Consider the following 14,151-nt stretch of genomic DNA (forward strand, 5'->3'; position numbering starts at 1 on the left):
ACACTTCACTGAGATGAAACACAACGAAACAGCCACTAAGGTGGCTCAGGTTTGTATGATTGAGCCTAGAGAGAAAAAAAAGACTTCTCTGTGTGTTCTCCCTCCAGCCTAGGATACACAGGATGATCTGCTTTAACACAGTGGAACAGGACAGGTCTCCCACAAGCACCAGCTGCTCTCCATGCACACAGCAAACCCTCACTCAGGAGGGAGAAGATGCTTCCAGGCAAAGATTTCTTTGCAAAGCAAGGTTGTTGAGGAAGGTCCTTAAGGGTTAAATTCCCTCTCTGTCTTCTCCTCCCCTCTCCAGCAAAGGATCCTTGTGCACAATCTGTGTTCTGTATTCGATATGCACCAAGAGAGACTCTGGTCTGGCCTTTTTAATAAAGGGCAATTCCTTTGCATTCTCAGACGTCCCTTAAAAACCAAACTCTGATATTTCTGCCGTATTATTACTCTGCTCTGTAGATGTCTTCAGACTGAGGAAACCCATTTGCTGTGCAGGTGTGACCTGCTCCTGCACTGCTGAACAGCTTCTCTCTGGTAAGAAGAGCCCCTCTAGAGAAACTGGTACTTGGAGCCAATTAACAGACCTCGTCCACCTTGTGTTTTGCCAGTTTTTGTTGGCAGCTCCATCCAGCCACCACGGTTGTGATGCTGGTCGTTACAATGTGCCACACAAAAGTGGAACTGGGGAAAGAGCGTGGGGAGCCTCAGGAAAAAGGAGGTGCCTGGAACACTGCTGGCCTGGCTTTTTTCCCTAAGCTGTGTGCCATTCTTTACAATGCACGTCATGATTCAGCTTTCACAGCACCACTAATTAACTCTGGAGAAGGTAAGGGCTGTGTGGCACCGAGATAAATTTAACTCTGGAGGTGAGCAGAATGCCCAAAACAACAAGCAGAGGAGAAGGGTGTTCCTGGAACCAGGGGGAAGTGGGGAGGGAATAGCTGGCTCTCCAAGATGCAACTGCTCAGCAGCACTTCTGAGCTCAGGGCCAGCTCCAGTTAACCACAGAAAACCACCTGGGAGGAGAAAGAGCCATTCTGTAGAGCCCAAAGGGAAGGTTCAAGCTCTTTAGCATCTTGGCCAAAATCCTCATAGATGAAAAGACTGCATTAAACTCCTCAAACTATTGCCTTAGAAAGTCCTTCTTGCTTTTCCAAGTAGACAGAATGAAGCAGGGAGGGAATTTAGATCCACATTAAGTTTAAATACGGGGCTTGGAATCAAGGGACTTGTTTGGGTTTAGAGTCACAGACTCTTATCTCTTCAGATGTGGTAGCCTGACCTCCTGCATCATCCAGGTCATGCAATTACATTTTTAAAAAGCTGTATTGAGCCACTTAACTTCTGTTTGAGCTGTGGAGTATTTCTGAGGAAGACATGCGTTCTTGATTTGAAGAGATCAAACCATGGAGAATCCATCACATAATAAATCCTGATAAACTGTTCCAGAGTTTAATTACTCTCACTGTTAAAAACTTGTACCTTATTTCCAATTTGAATTTTTCTGGCTTCAGTTTCCAGCCATTGGACCTTGTCATGCCTTTGAGAGCTCAATTAAAGAATGCTAAAGCATCAGATACCATTTCCATCTGTCAGTGCTTAAACACAGAAACCTCAGTAGCTGATTCACATGAGGTTTTTGGCAGGATCTGAACTACCAGCAGTAACTTATCTGTCTGTCTTCAGGACTGACTTGGAAGCCAAGGAAAAATGGTGAATGAAATTGGGTTTTCTTGAGAAAGCTGGGAAATACATAGATCTGATTAGAACATCTTGAATGAATCTTGATTTTATCAGAATTCACTCTTTTCTCCACTGAAATGTTTTTAAACTCAGCTTCAAAGGATGGCATTGAAGGCTTCATTGCATCCTAGGAGCTGAGTGTGCCATGGAGCCCAGACCCCTGTGGCACTCACACTGGGAATGTGAGAGAGCCAGACACATGGTGTGGCTGAAAAGCAATAATTGCACAATTTAATCCAATGTGCCAATGGAGCAGAGCTGATCACAGTGAGAGCCCCCGGGAGCGCTCGTGCATTTTGGGACCATTTGGGCTCATCTTGGGTGCGGTCCTGGTTGGGCTCTGGTGCTGCCCAAGGTGGATCCATGGAGGAGATCCTTTTAATAAATCCCTGCTTTATTCTTTAGCTCTGTGCAGCCTAGGCACCACCAGCACAGCTCCTGCATGTGAGATGTTTCTTCTTTGCTCCTCCAGCTCGCTGCTCAGAGGCAGCTGTTGGGTTGAACTGTCTTCCTGCAGAACAGTACTTGCCTGCTTGAGGCAAAGGTAGCAAATTCTGCCACTGAATTAATCTGCCATGTGACAGGCAGACAGAACACCTGAATACACCCAGAGCCCAGTGAATTTGGCTCTCTCTCACCAGGGATATTTCCTCTGTGCAAGCAGCATCCATCATGAAAAAAGGAACCAAGTTTATATGCTAGACAAATACATATTTGCCAGCCTGGCAGCAAATTATTACTTCAACCTGAGCTATTGCTTTTCTTATTGAGCCTGAAAGCCCAAGATACAATCACAAAGAACAGGACTCTCAGGTGAGACTGTATGCAAGCTGTGTGGACTTGGATAAATACTGCAGCAAACACTCCAGGTGTGTTCAATTCAGCTACAGACACTTTTTGTCATGGTATGTGTTCAGAAAATGAAAACAGGTTACAAAGGTCTATTCTCTCCTACAAAACACTAAATGCTCACCTGGGGGAGGGTGATTCCTACATCTGACATTTGCTTCTATAAGGCCAGATCCAAAATCCTGCAGGGAAGAGACTCGGGCAAGAGCTCAGAGGCATTTTGGGAAGATGATAACTCATTAAAAATCCACTGCAAAACCACAGACATATCTGGAAATGGAAAGGATCTCACAAGTTCCCTCACCTTTCCTCTGGCCACCACAGGGTTGATCCCAAACCTTCATCTGTCCACAGAAGGGAACTCCACAAAGGGCACTTTTGTGACCCAAATGTCCTGCTGGCCTCTGGGACAGCCCAGCCCACCTTTGCCTGCTGCAAGCTGGTGCCTCTCTCAGAGTGAGATTTTCCAAGCCCATGGACAAGAAATCAGACAGCAGGAGGGCAGGCTCTTTCCCCACATTCTTCAGGTCATCTGTACCACAGATTCCTGTTACTATTTCTGACCCTGTAACCCTGGCCAACTTAATCTTTCTATTATCAGGAGGAAATAGTGAGAGTTTTTATTATATCTACCTGTCTTAGATTTATTGTACCCAGAAGGATGACTGTGTTTTCTATTAAGGAGTGTCTTTATTTTACCATATCACTTAAAGAGAGAAATATGCAGGTCATGAGAGCTGTTCAGCCCAACCATCTGACACTTAATATTTTTCTTTGCTACAAAAATGGCAGGAGTTACTAAGGCCCTAAATTAGCAAAACTCCTAAGTATAAATGTAGTTTAAAAATACATGCTTAATTTCCATTTAGATCATGGGAAATTACAGCCCAATCTCAGCAGGCACCTCCAGTTTTTTATATATACATTTATAGATATATAATTACAGGTTAGTGGAATAAGTATACCTCAAAGCACGTGCCTGAATATGTTGCTGAATCAAATCTCCAACACCTTCCACACCAACCCTGCAGCAAAACACGACAGCATTATTGGAAACACCATTAGCAGCAAGCACGCCCCAATAAAATGCAATTTTAATGCTAGGAAACATTCTGTGCTATCCAACCTAACCAAAGCACCAGTGGCTGCTGCATGACAAGACCTGCATTTGATCTTGCATTTACACAGAAAGCAGGAACACCAGCTCATAAACAAGTTAGGAAACACATTTAACCAACAACCCACAACTTACTTTCAACGAGCTTACCGATGTCAGCACGCAGGATAAAATTAGCCCGGTGGAGTCTGTGATTTTGGCATGATTATCTGCTAATTACCTTCTGTAAGCTGAGAGGGGTGGGCTCAGCAGCTCGCCGGGGGCTACTGGCTGCCTGTCTTCCCACAAAATTTGCTCACAAGGCATCTAAAAATAACTTTATAGACAAATCTTCCTCTGGAGGGGGAGGCAGGGCAAAACAAAGGAGCGTAGATGGCTTAACCTCTTCATGCCCAAATATCCACAGGTGTAGTGAGGTAAGCAACACCCAGCTTAGAATGGAATCCTTTGGCAGCTCCACATCAAGGACCCAAGGCCTAAACCCTGCTGTTTTCCTCATTTCCTCCAAATTCAGTTTCCTGTATCCTCACATCTGTATCCTCCCCCTGTCCCTACAGTATCTCACACGTGGCCATTGCCTCTGTTCCACGAGCTGGATGCTTTCAACCCCACGTGGAGCTTTAGGGCTCTGCTACAACATACCTGTGAGCTGAGGATCCCCAGGTTTCCTGCCCAGAGGTGACAGGGTGTCCTGTCCTGATGGCAGCACTCAGAAAATGCCAGCAGAGGTTTGCCCAGCAGCTTTCCCGTTTCCAGCCTTCCCTGCCCTGCTTCTACTCCCCTGGCATCAGCTGCTGATTTCCACCCAGCTTGTATTTTATGCACATCCATCCCAATTCTTTTCAAAGGCTGAGAGTTCTCTCCATCCTGGAGTACACGGGGGAAAATACGATGATGTTTGTTGTCACGGGCATATGACAAGCATGTGATCATTTTCACTGGCTCTCCTGATGGAGCAAATCTATCAGAAGACTGAAATAAGCTAAGTGGATGAAACACAAGCAAAATTTTATCCACTAAGCAATTCTATTAGGTTACAGACCAAAGGAGGTTATTGATTCAAAGAGCACAGCGTGAGGGACTAAATACTTATGAGCATCAAAGCCCCAGTGCAGTCAATTACTGCTCACAGCCAGTGGCTGGAGCTTCACATTAGGAAAGGATGTGTTGTTCCAACAGCAGTGATTTGGTGGAAAATGTGCTGTTAGTGCTAAATATGATAGAGCAAATATAAGGACTGGAGACAAATGATTATACAGGGGATGTTTAAGCTGCTCAACAAACTAATTATGCTGCTGGTGAAAAGCAAGCCAGGAAGAAGCACAGAAACTCAAATACTGGCTGCACACAGCACTGGGCTTTCTACAAAGGTCAAATTCCCACTTTTTAACACAAAATTCATGAGAGACCAAGCTTATCCACTTCTTAGTCATGTTTTTCATTGCAAGTTCATCTCCATTTTCAGTCTGATGGATTGTTATGTTAGTCTAATGGCAGTCAGCAACATTAACAGCTGTTAGGGCTGGAGTCTCCCTGAAAGAGCAGGTGGGTGACATCCACAAACAATACACAGGTAAAAGCAGAATTACAAGGAGCAAAATACTGTCAGCTTCCAAAAAATAAGAGCAACCCCAGAGAAGCAGTGTTAGAGGCAAAAGCTGGAGATAAACCTCAACAAGGATCCTAAACTTTAAAAATTCCTTCCTACTGCCATGCAGACAAGATGTGTTTCTTTAAAGGCTTAATTTTTGGAGATTCCTGAAAAGGAAGTGAAGAATTTGCACATCCTGTTCCCCTCTTCTGTCTTTTGAGCCAGAATAAAGACATGAGCCAGGCCTATTATGTGTTAAACCAAAAAAACACACTTGCAAGTCTCCTGACGTTACCCATCATTATGTTTCCACTCCTAAGGCTAAGCCCCAAAAGAACCTCAGTTCTGCTGAGGGAAATGCACAATATTGCTGGCAGAATTGAAGGACCACTTCTCTTTTTCCTCAATAATCCCCCCTCTCTGTATAGCTCCTCTGTGGATAGATTAAATTGTTTTTAAAGCTAGTTTTTCTTCCAATAGTGTCACCACTAGAAGCAAATGGACATAAATACGAATTCCATGTTCAAGCTGATTTAACAAATCCCCCTGTTCTCCAAGCCCATTAGTCCTCAGCCAGGCTGGCTAACATCAGCTTTCAGGAGTCACAAGGAACTGCCCCCTCCCCACAGCGTGGGACCCACCGGGAGCTTTGTTTTCAAAGTGTGTGGTTTGTATTCTTTTTAATGCTCAAATGCTAAAAACGAATGGAGGAACTAGGACAGCTGCTGGAGGCTGTGGTGAGGTGGTAATTTAGAAGGGTTTATGAAGCCAGGCACCCTGCCTTCTACAGAAAACGTATTCCACAGAGACATTTTAAAATAATAGGCTAGGATAGGATTTTCTCATGTATATTGCTTTCCTTCACCCTTTTTTTTATTCTGTTGGCTGATGCCAAGGATTAAAAGTGTTGGCATGTGGAAATCCTGCAGACAAACCCTCAATAAACCATTTTCACCCAACCTGCAGATCCTCAGGCCTTAGCCTGTAAGCTGAGAGACAGAAACCAGTGGGTGCTCTCTGACCTGAGCTGTTTGCAACACAGAATGTCACCAAAAAAAAAGAGCCAGCTTCTATGACGGATATGGGATTAATACTGGGATTATTGGGATTCAGTTCTTTCCCAGGCAGCTGGTTTGGAGCTGGGGTGAGGCTGCTGCGCGTGGACAGTCCAGTGTGGACACTCAGAGCCACACAAAGCCAGTCTGTGTCCACCTGGACACTTTCCTGCCCTGTTCCAGGCTGTGGGAATGCACGTCCATCTCCAGAGAGGTGAGCAGGGACACAATTCATGCTATCACTTACATCTTGCACGGCTGGGCATAACACAAATCTGCCCCAGGAGCCTGAACAGGAGTTAATTTTCTGTGCAAATGTCCTACTGCAAAAGGAAAACCCCTGGTGCACACAGGGGAGCTGCACTTTCACCTCCAGCTCCCCCAGCCCTGCAGAATTCCCTGTTTCCACCCTGCTGCCCAGCAGAATTCCAGCAGAATTTCTGTGCCATGCCCAAGAGGAGGAGAGGACAAGGCACCATCACCTCGCTGCTCTCTTGCTTGCAGGTTTTGCAGTGGCCATCGCCTACCAATTCTCTTTAAAAAGGAAAAAAAAAATAAAGGCTTAAAAGCTTGTAAAGGCTGTGGCTTTGTGGGGTACAAAACCCATCAGGTCACAAGTTTTTTGAAACAATCTGTTTTCTGCCCAGTGGAGGGGTGTGGGTGATGAATCACAGACACAGCAAATTAGAAAAACACACATTTTGTTGGGTGCAAAATGTTTAATCTGAATGTTTCAGCCCAGGTTTAGCTGAAGGGTTGCCATGATCTAGGCAGGATTCCTTCAAGAAGCTCTAGATTAAGAGCAAAGCTATCCTGCATGGGCTGGATGTTCTTACCATCCACAATATAAATATCCTGAGGTCTGAGTGAGACCCACCAAGGACTTGCTGAAGTCCAGGACACCACCAGTCGTGCCTGAGGCTGCCCATGAAGCCCATGCCCATGCCCAAGACTGCCAGGCAGTCACTGAAACTCAATTTGTCACAGCTGTTACTATCAGGAAGGCCACTCTCCCTGAGAGCCTCCAAGGTTCAAGATTAATTTTGCATCATAAAGACTTTGTTCACATGTTCAGAATAGATCAAATTAACTAGCAACTGAATATTTAAGGAACTCTATAAAAATTCTTGCCATGGGAGAGGGGAAGGTCAGGATAAAGGAGACAGCTTGTACAGCCCTTCATTAGCCCCCTAACAGGGTTCTGGGTCCCAGCTGGTTTGATACCACCCCTTTCCACATAAGCTTGTGTTTCCTGACACAGCCTGACCGAGCACAATGTGCATGACACACGCTGTCACCACCAAAGCACTCCTCAGCCACGTGGCGTTTCAGGAGTCTGACACAGGCCAAGTCAGTTGTCCTCCTGCTGGCAATTCCACAGTGTCTAGACCATGGGCTGCACTTCATTTTCTCCACTATTTCACCCACCCATCAATACCCAAAGTCCATCTTCCCTCAAAACAAGTGTTTCATTTTATTTAAGAAGACAAATTTCTATTCTATTCTATTTCTATTCTCTTTCATTTTCTATTTCACTCACCCATCAATACCCAAAGTCCATCTTCCCTCAAAACAAGTGTTTCATCTTATTTAAAAAGACAAAATCAGCCTACTGATGGTTTGGTACCAATTCCACAGAGCAATCCACTAGGTGTATAAATTTATACTTCCATTAATCAATACTTACTCATAGACCAAAGGAAGGAGCAGCTGTCTGGGCACATATGTTTAGCATCAGTTCATGACTATAAGCTAAATATACCTCCCATGGCTCCCAAAACCTCAAACAAAGAGCTGCTGTTCTCTTGAGATGCACAGCCAGGGTCAGGTAAAGGTTATGAGTTATCCCTATCTCAAGGTTACTTACACAGAACATAAACTCCAGGATCAAGTTGCAGAGTCAGCAGCAATTGCTCACTCAAAGTCAATCACCTTCAGCGGAGACCAAGCAAAAGCAGAGGCCTTTGGGTCTGCCCAGCTTCCAGGAGTGAACTTTGCTGTTATCAGCTTTCCTTCTCCAGGGACCCTCCGTCGATGTCAGGGCTCCTACTGCCAGCCCTGTGCAGCAGATTCCAAACAGCATCACTGTTAACGTCTCTTGGCACATTTTGGGGTGAGTTCAAATTCAGCAGAGCAGGAGAAGCGAGCTGAGGTCGGGATGGGAGGTGTCAGAGGGTTGTGTGAGGGTCTGACTGCCCAGACATGGAGCAAGCTGTTATTTCACCCCACTGTCCAAGGGAGTAGTGGGGCACAAGGACCACAGTCCCCACAGCCCACTCTCATTTGAAAACCAGCATGCCACAAGGTGTGTTCAGCTCATCTGTTGCAGTAAGGGAGAACAATTATAAAGAAAGGCCTTATACAGGCCTTAAAATAAACATTAGAAAGAAAAGCCTTATAAAATCAGGCCTGCTCTGTTAAATCAGTGGCTGGCCTTGTCAGGCTAGCCCTTTGCAAGTTCCCATGTGAAAGCAATCCTGGTGTGAGCAGTTTGTTAACATAACAATCTATTCCTGGGTAAAAAACAACTTGCACCTGTATGAACTGTTTTTACACATTTAGATAGAAAAATGAAAACTATCTCTTACCAACAACTTTTCCTACATGTACACATGGGGATTTTAGTGACCAATCAATACAGAAGAACAACTTTTTACTAACTAATAAAGTAATTGGCAAGACAGCTACTGACCAATTAGAGTCACACATGAGGTTGGTAAACCTGTATAAAAAGGACTTATGTGAATAAAGAAGGGGCTTTTTCCACCATGAAGAAAATGGTGTCCTGTGTGATTTATTCCCTTACTTATCCTTCACCCCAAAGGTTTGGTAATGAAGAACAATGTTGTCTTTTTGAAGGACAGCCAGGAAACCCAACAGACTGAACTGTTCCTGATTGTCACGTGTATTTAAGAAAACACATAGCCTAATAATTAGGTAGGATAAAAGGATAAAAGGCATGAACCACTGTTATGCCTTAAATCTGTGCACTCAGTGAGGCAAATACTGAGATTTCAACTTGCAAGTCCATTTTTCAAACACAAGCCTTCCCCTTAGGAATATCCACCAAGATCTTGCTTGCTTTAAAGGCATTTCTTCTGAAGTACAGGCTTGAGTGCACTGCCCAGATTCACAGTTCAAGCATCTGATGGGCTGCTCAGCATTTTGAAGACGATAATCCATCTTCAAATTGAAGAGCCAAACTGCTCACACCCTCACAAGAGAGCAGAGCACACATTTGCAAGAAGCCCCATTCTGCCTGCAGACTGCTCTTAGCAGCATGAAGTCTTGATGAATTCCTAGCCTGTCCCACAGGAGAACTGCAAGGCTCAGCTCTGCATTATCTGCAAAGTGCTTTGAAACTCTTCTATCAAAGCTTTAAATAAATACCAAGGATTGTTGTTGCATTACTGGCACAGATGCCCCAGAGAGGTTGTGGGTGTCCTGGACAAGACTCTGAGCAAGCTGAAGATGTCCCTGCTCACTGCAAGGGAACTGGAGTGACCTTTAAGGTCTCTTCCAACACAAACTCTTCTGTGATTCCATGATACCTTCCCTCTGCTTTCAGCCAGGCTGTGGGACTCTCCACATCCCATATTTTCCTTGTCAAAGGGAGAAACCTTTCCTCCTTTACTAGGTTACTCTAACTTCTTCACTTAAACCAACACTCATCAGCTTTTATGTGGTTGTGGGACCTGCTCAACGACATCCCTGCTGCTCCAGGCAGCCTGGAGCACCCCCAGCTGTCCCTGGCTCCCTCCCAGTGTCAGGAGCAGAGAAGGGGAGCAGCTCCTGCTAATGCAGGGTTCCATCCTGCATGGAAAACAAAAGCTTGGAGCCTCAGTCCTGCACCTGCCAAAGGCTTTGTGCCCCTGGCCTGAGGAGCACAGCCCAGCACAGGCTGGAGGAGCCTTCACCTGCCCCATGTATTGCACTTCCCTTTTATTCTGTCCCTCCCTTTTTTACAGTGGTCGGTGGGAAAACAGAACAACAATCTCACACTGACGTCAGAAGCCATCAATCATCTGCTAAAAACAGATGAATAATAGAACAAAGAGGAGAAAGAGAGAGAGAAAAGGGTCAAGGCTGGTCCTCCAGTATGAAAATACCTGTCCTGGTGAAATATACTGTAAATTAGTCTGAGACAAGGGAATTTGGAGCCAGCAGGATCCCCAAAGCTCACGTAACATCAACTCCAGAAACATTACACTAATGGATTTTTAAATATGATTTACAGGATGCTCTATCTGGGAGCATCGAGTGAGTGGAGGAAAATGAAGAGCTGACCTGGCATGAGTGATGTGCTTTGGGATGTGCTCCTCTGCTGCAGGAGGAAAAGTTGGGTGGCAAAGAAAGAGCAGCATTTTGAGGGCAGCACAGCTTGAAGGTGGGTGGCCACCCCTGCACTTTGGAACTGCCACTCCAGGTACCCAATCTGCAGATCAGAGCAGTGGGGATTTAGGCACACGCTTCCCATCGACAAACACGGTTTGAATATTTGGAAACCTGCACCCCATGGAGTTTTAATCACCTGGACCCCACACACAGCCTAACTTCAAGGGACAAAGTCCTAAACTTCTTTTGGGGTGTATGAGATTGAACCACAGACACCTCTGTGCAGGGATGCAATTGTGCATGTGCTTCTGTGCTCCCTGATAAAAGCTCCAGCTTTTCTCCAGGACAAAACCTCCTAAATACATTAAACATCTCTATCAGGATGAATCTCAAGTGGAACATATGGGGAAGATGAAGACCCCTTTGAAGATGCCTCTGCATAGGCTGAATCCCCTCACAGGGATGGAGAAAAACCCCTCCCTGCAGCACAGAGTGTTCCTTTAGCAGCATTGGAAGGGAATTTTGGATGGAGAGCAAACAAGAGCCCAGCCCTTGGAGATACAGGACTTGGTAGCAGAGCAGTGCAGAGCGAGGGTGTCCAGCCCTCTGTCCCCCATGCCAGGGACAAACCAGTGGCTCTGAGTGGGGAGGGACAGACCCAGCAAAGCACTTGAGCAGACACTTCAGTTTCAGTATGTTAGGGACTGCCCCTGGCCAGGAAAGCACTTACACCTGGGAAGAAGAGCAGACTGGCCAGGCTTTGGAATTAAACACTGATGAACATGGCCAGGATGCTGTCATTCCACTAATGTTCACCTGCCCAGACTTCTTTTTTTAATAGTTCATTTTTTAATTAAAATGTCCTTCTAGAGAGGAAGTAAATACTTGCTCAGCTTCATGCTCCATTTCAAATCTGGGTCGATTAAGAGGGTAACCAAATTAAACAAACATAAATAACACCTCTATAACAATCTCCTATAGCATCATCATGTGATTTGACAATGTATTTCAAATTATTAACAACTCTTAGCAGCTCTATTCATCATCATCTTCCGTGTCAAGATACTTCAAGAGTCAAGCGAGCTTTTAATGAGCTCAGACTGAAAGAGGAAAGGAAGTACACATCCAGTGCATAGTGCTTTAATGATCACCTAATTCCTTTTACTGTATCTCCTGTTATGATTTATGAATTAGGCAGAAAGAGCAGAGACATTTGAAAAACACTCGTGTACACAATATCCCGAATAAGACAAACTTGCATTTATATAGATTGACTATCTATGCCTGCATTTTATATATAACACTGGAGATTGGTGCTGACGTTTGTTTTCCCCTATAAGCCCAAGATGTTCTCGCTGCACAAGTCGCTGTGTAATTATGGATTTGTCATATTGATTTAAACTCCTACAGCCTTTGTGTTTTATACCAACACAAAGAGAACAGCTCAAAGGTGGTTCTTCGGCTCCGGGGGTATTAATGAGCTGTTCCTCACGGGCTCTGCCTCTCTCCCTCACTGACCTCAGCTCACACCCCCCAGTGAAATGATTTCCATCTGTTGGCAGCACAGGGGACAAGAGGCGCTGGACGTTTCACAAATGCAGGTGACCCCTCTGACCCTCTCGGTGTAAGCACTTAAAACTTGCTCTCACTTTTTACTTACCCCGCAGTCATATCCCACGAATAAAGGGGAACAATTTCCTTTCTGCGGCAATGACTGCCCTGAGTTAGTTGGATATTCCCTGCAGATGCCCGTGGCAGGGTTTAAGGAGTGATTGGTGATTTCTCAGTGTCCTTCTGGAGACTCTGCAAAGAACCTGGAGCTGCAGTGCGGCACCACACTGGGCTCTGTGTAACACCACGGCTCAGGAATCCATCACAGGGAATAAAACAGAGAGCCAAAGCCTTAGCTCGACACACATCTGAAATAAAACCTTCCTTTTGTAAAGAATAGCAGAGGCTGAGGCTTCGTGGACGTGCTGGAATGCAGGGAATAGATGTGTGGTGTCACACCTGGCAGAGCAGGAGCTGGGAGGAGGGCAGGGAGAAGCCCAGGGGTGTGCATGCTGCAGGCAGCACCTGTGCAGAAAGCTGATCCCTTGGCCAGGAAATCTGCCCCTGTGTCCCCATGACTTGGGGAGAGCAAGAGCAGGGGGATGGGCACCCCCAAAACGTCTCTGGAGAGACCTTCCCCAACAAAATGTGGGCTCCCAAAACCTACAGTCAAACCAAGCATGGCCAGCACCTGCACAAGCTCCCTCAGGCACTCACATCCATGTCACCCCAGCCTTCACCTGGGGACAGGGTGAATCTCTTTCCAGCATTAGCAGAGGAGACACAAAACATGTGTGGCTTGTTTTGAATGGTCCCTCTCCTGGAATGCTCACATGGGGATGGGAAGAGGAACAGGGTCCCCAAGCCCACCCTGTGCCAGGTCTCAGCAGTGGCTGCTGAGGGAGCATGCAAAGAGAAACACGTGGGATTGCACACATAGGAGCTGCCCCACTGCACCTTCCCCTGCCTTTGAGCGCTTTCCTCTGTGTCCTGTCCCCTCCTGGCACACCTCCTTCACTCCTGGCTACTTCCACAGCCTTTCCAGTCATCCTGGTGCAACCTAAAGCTGAGAAATGAACGCACGAAATCAAGGGGTGTTTTCATTTTGGAGCACGATCGTGAGCACACCCAGCTCTGGGCAGTGTGGCATTAGCACAAGCCTTGGGCAGTGGCCCCTGCCCTCTGAGCTGCTTGTTTTGGGGCTGAAATCCTGACCACCGCAACCTGCACTTTGGAAACACTTTGGTCACCAAACATTTGGTCTCCAGAGGACAGTCAGCTCAGTTGGCTCAGTTGTTGCCTAATAACAAAAGGAAAAAAAAAAAAAAAACTTGTAACAGAGATAAAGCATTAAGATAAAAAAGCAATTCTTCAGTGAAAGCTTTCAGGTGCACAAGAGGATTTCTATAATTTTTTATAAGGTTAATTATTAGTATATCTAGCTGGTACATCAAATAGGAAATCAGTTATCCCAGTAACCCTTGGAGCTGGTGCAGGGGCCTCTTTGCCCTATTTATTTTTATGTTTTAGGTTCTGGTAGAAAATAAGATGTCCTTGTCAGGAATTTTCCCCTTAAGAATAAGACTAAACAGAAATTCAAGAATGTGTTAGTAAGTGTTTGTTAAACTGGGAGGGAGGGCAGGAAAAATACTAGAAGCTGCACAAATGCATGTATTAAAAATCTACAAGGCTACAAATATATAAAAATATACTAAAAGGAAAAAAATCTTTAGGCATCACAGTCATTGTTATGAGATCACATGTTACAGACCTGGGTATTCAGGGTGAGCAGGTGGACACTGCAGCCAAGAAAACCAACAAAACCCATTTCTACAACAGAATCCCGGAATGTGGGATGGGTTGGAAGAGACCTTAAAGCTCATCTCATTCCAAAACACTGC

General features: G+C 45.4%; 1 protein-coding gene and 1 long non-coding RNA gene across 2 annotated transcripts in view; one reads left to right on the forward strand and one right to left on the reverse strand.

Annotated features, from left to right (window-relative positions):
* Positions 1–4,086, reverse strand: part of LOC137485337 (uncharacterized) — a 30,841-nt gene extending 26,755 nt beyond the window's left edge. The window contains exon 1 of the long non-coding RNA XR_011005286.1: positions 3,854–4,086. This is a non-coding gene — a long non-coding RNA (uncharacterized lncRNA). The remainder of the gene's footprint in view (positions 1–3,853) is intronic.
* Positions 1–14,151, forward strand: part of BLOC1S3 (biogenesis of lysosomal organelles complex 1 subunit 3) — a 284,248-nt gene that overhangs the window by 190,219 nt on the left and 79,878 nt on the right. The window lies entirely within an intron of this gene.

The sequence above is a fragment of the Anomalospiza imberbis genome, chromosome 19 (assembly GCF_031753505.1).
Source record: "Anomalospiza imberbis isolate Cuckoo-Finch-1a 21T00152 chromosome 19, ASM3175350v1, whole genome shotgun sequence".
Taxonomy (NCBI): domain Eukaryota; kingdom Metazoa; phylum Chordata; class Aves; order Passeriformes; family Viduidae; genus Anomalospiza; species Anomalospiza imberbis.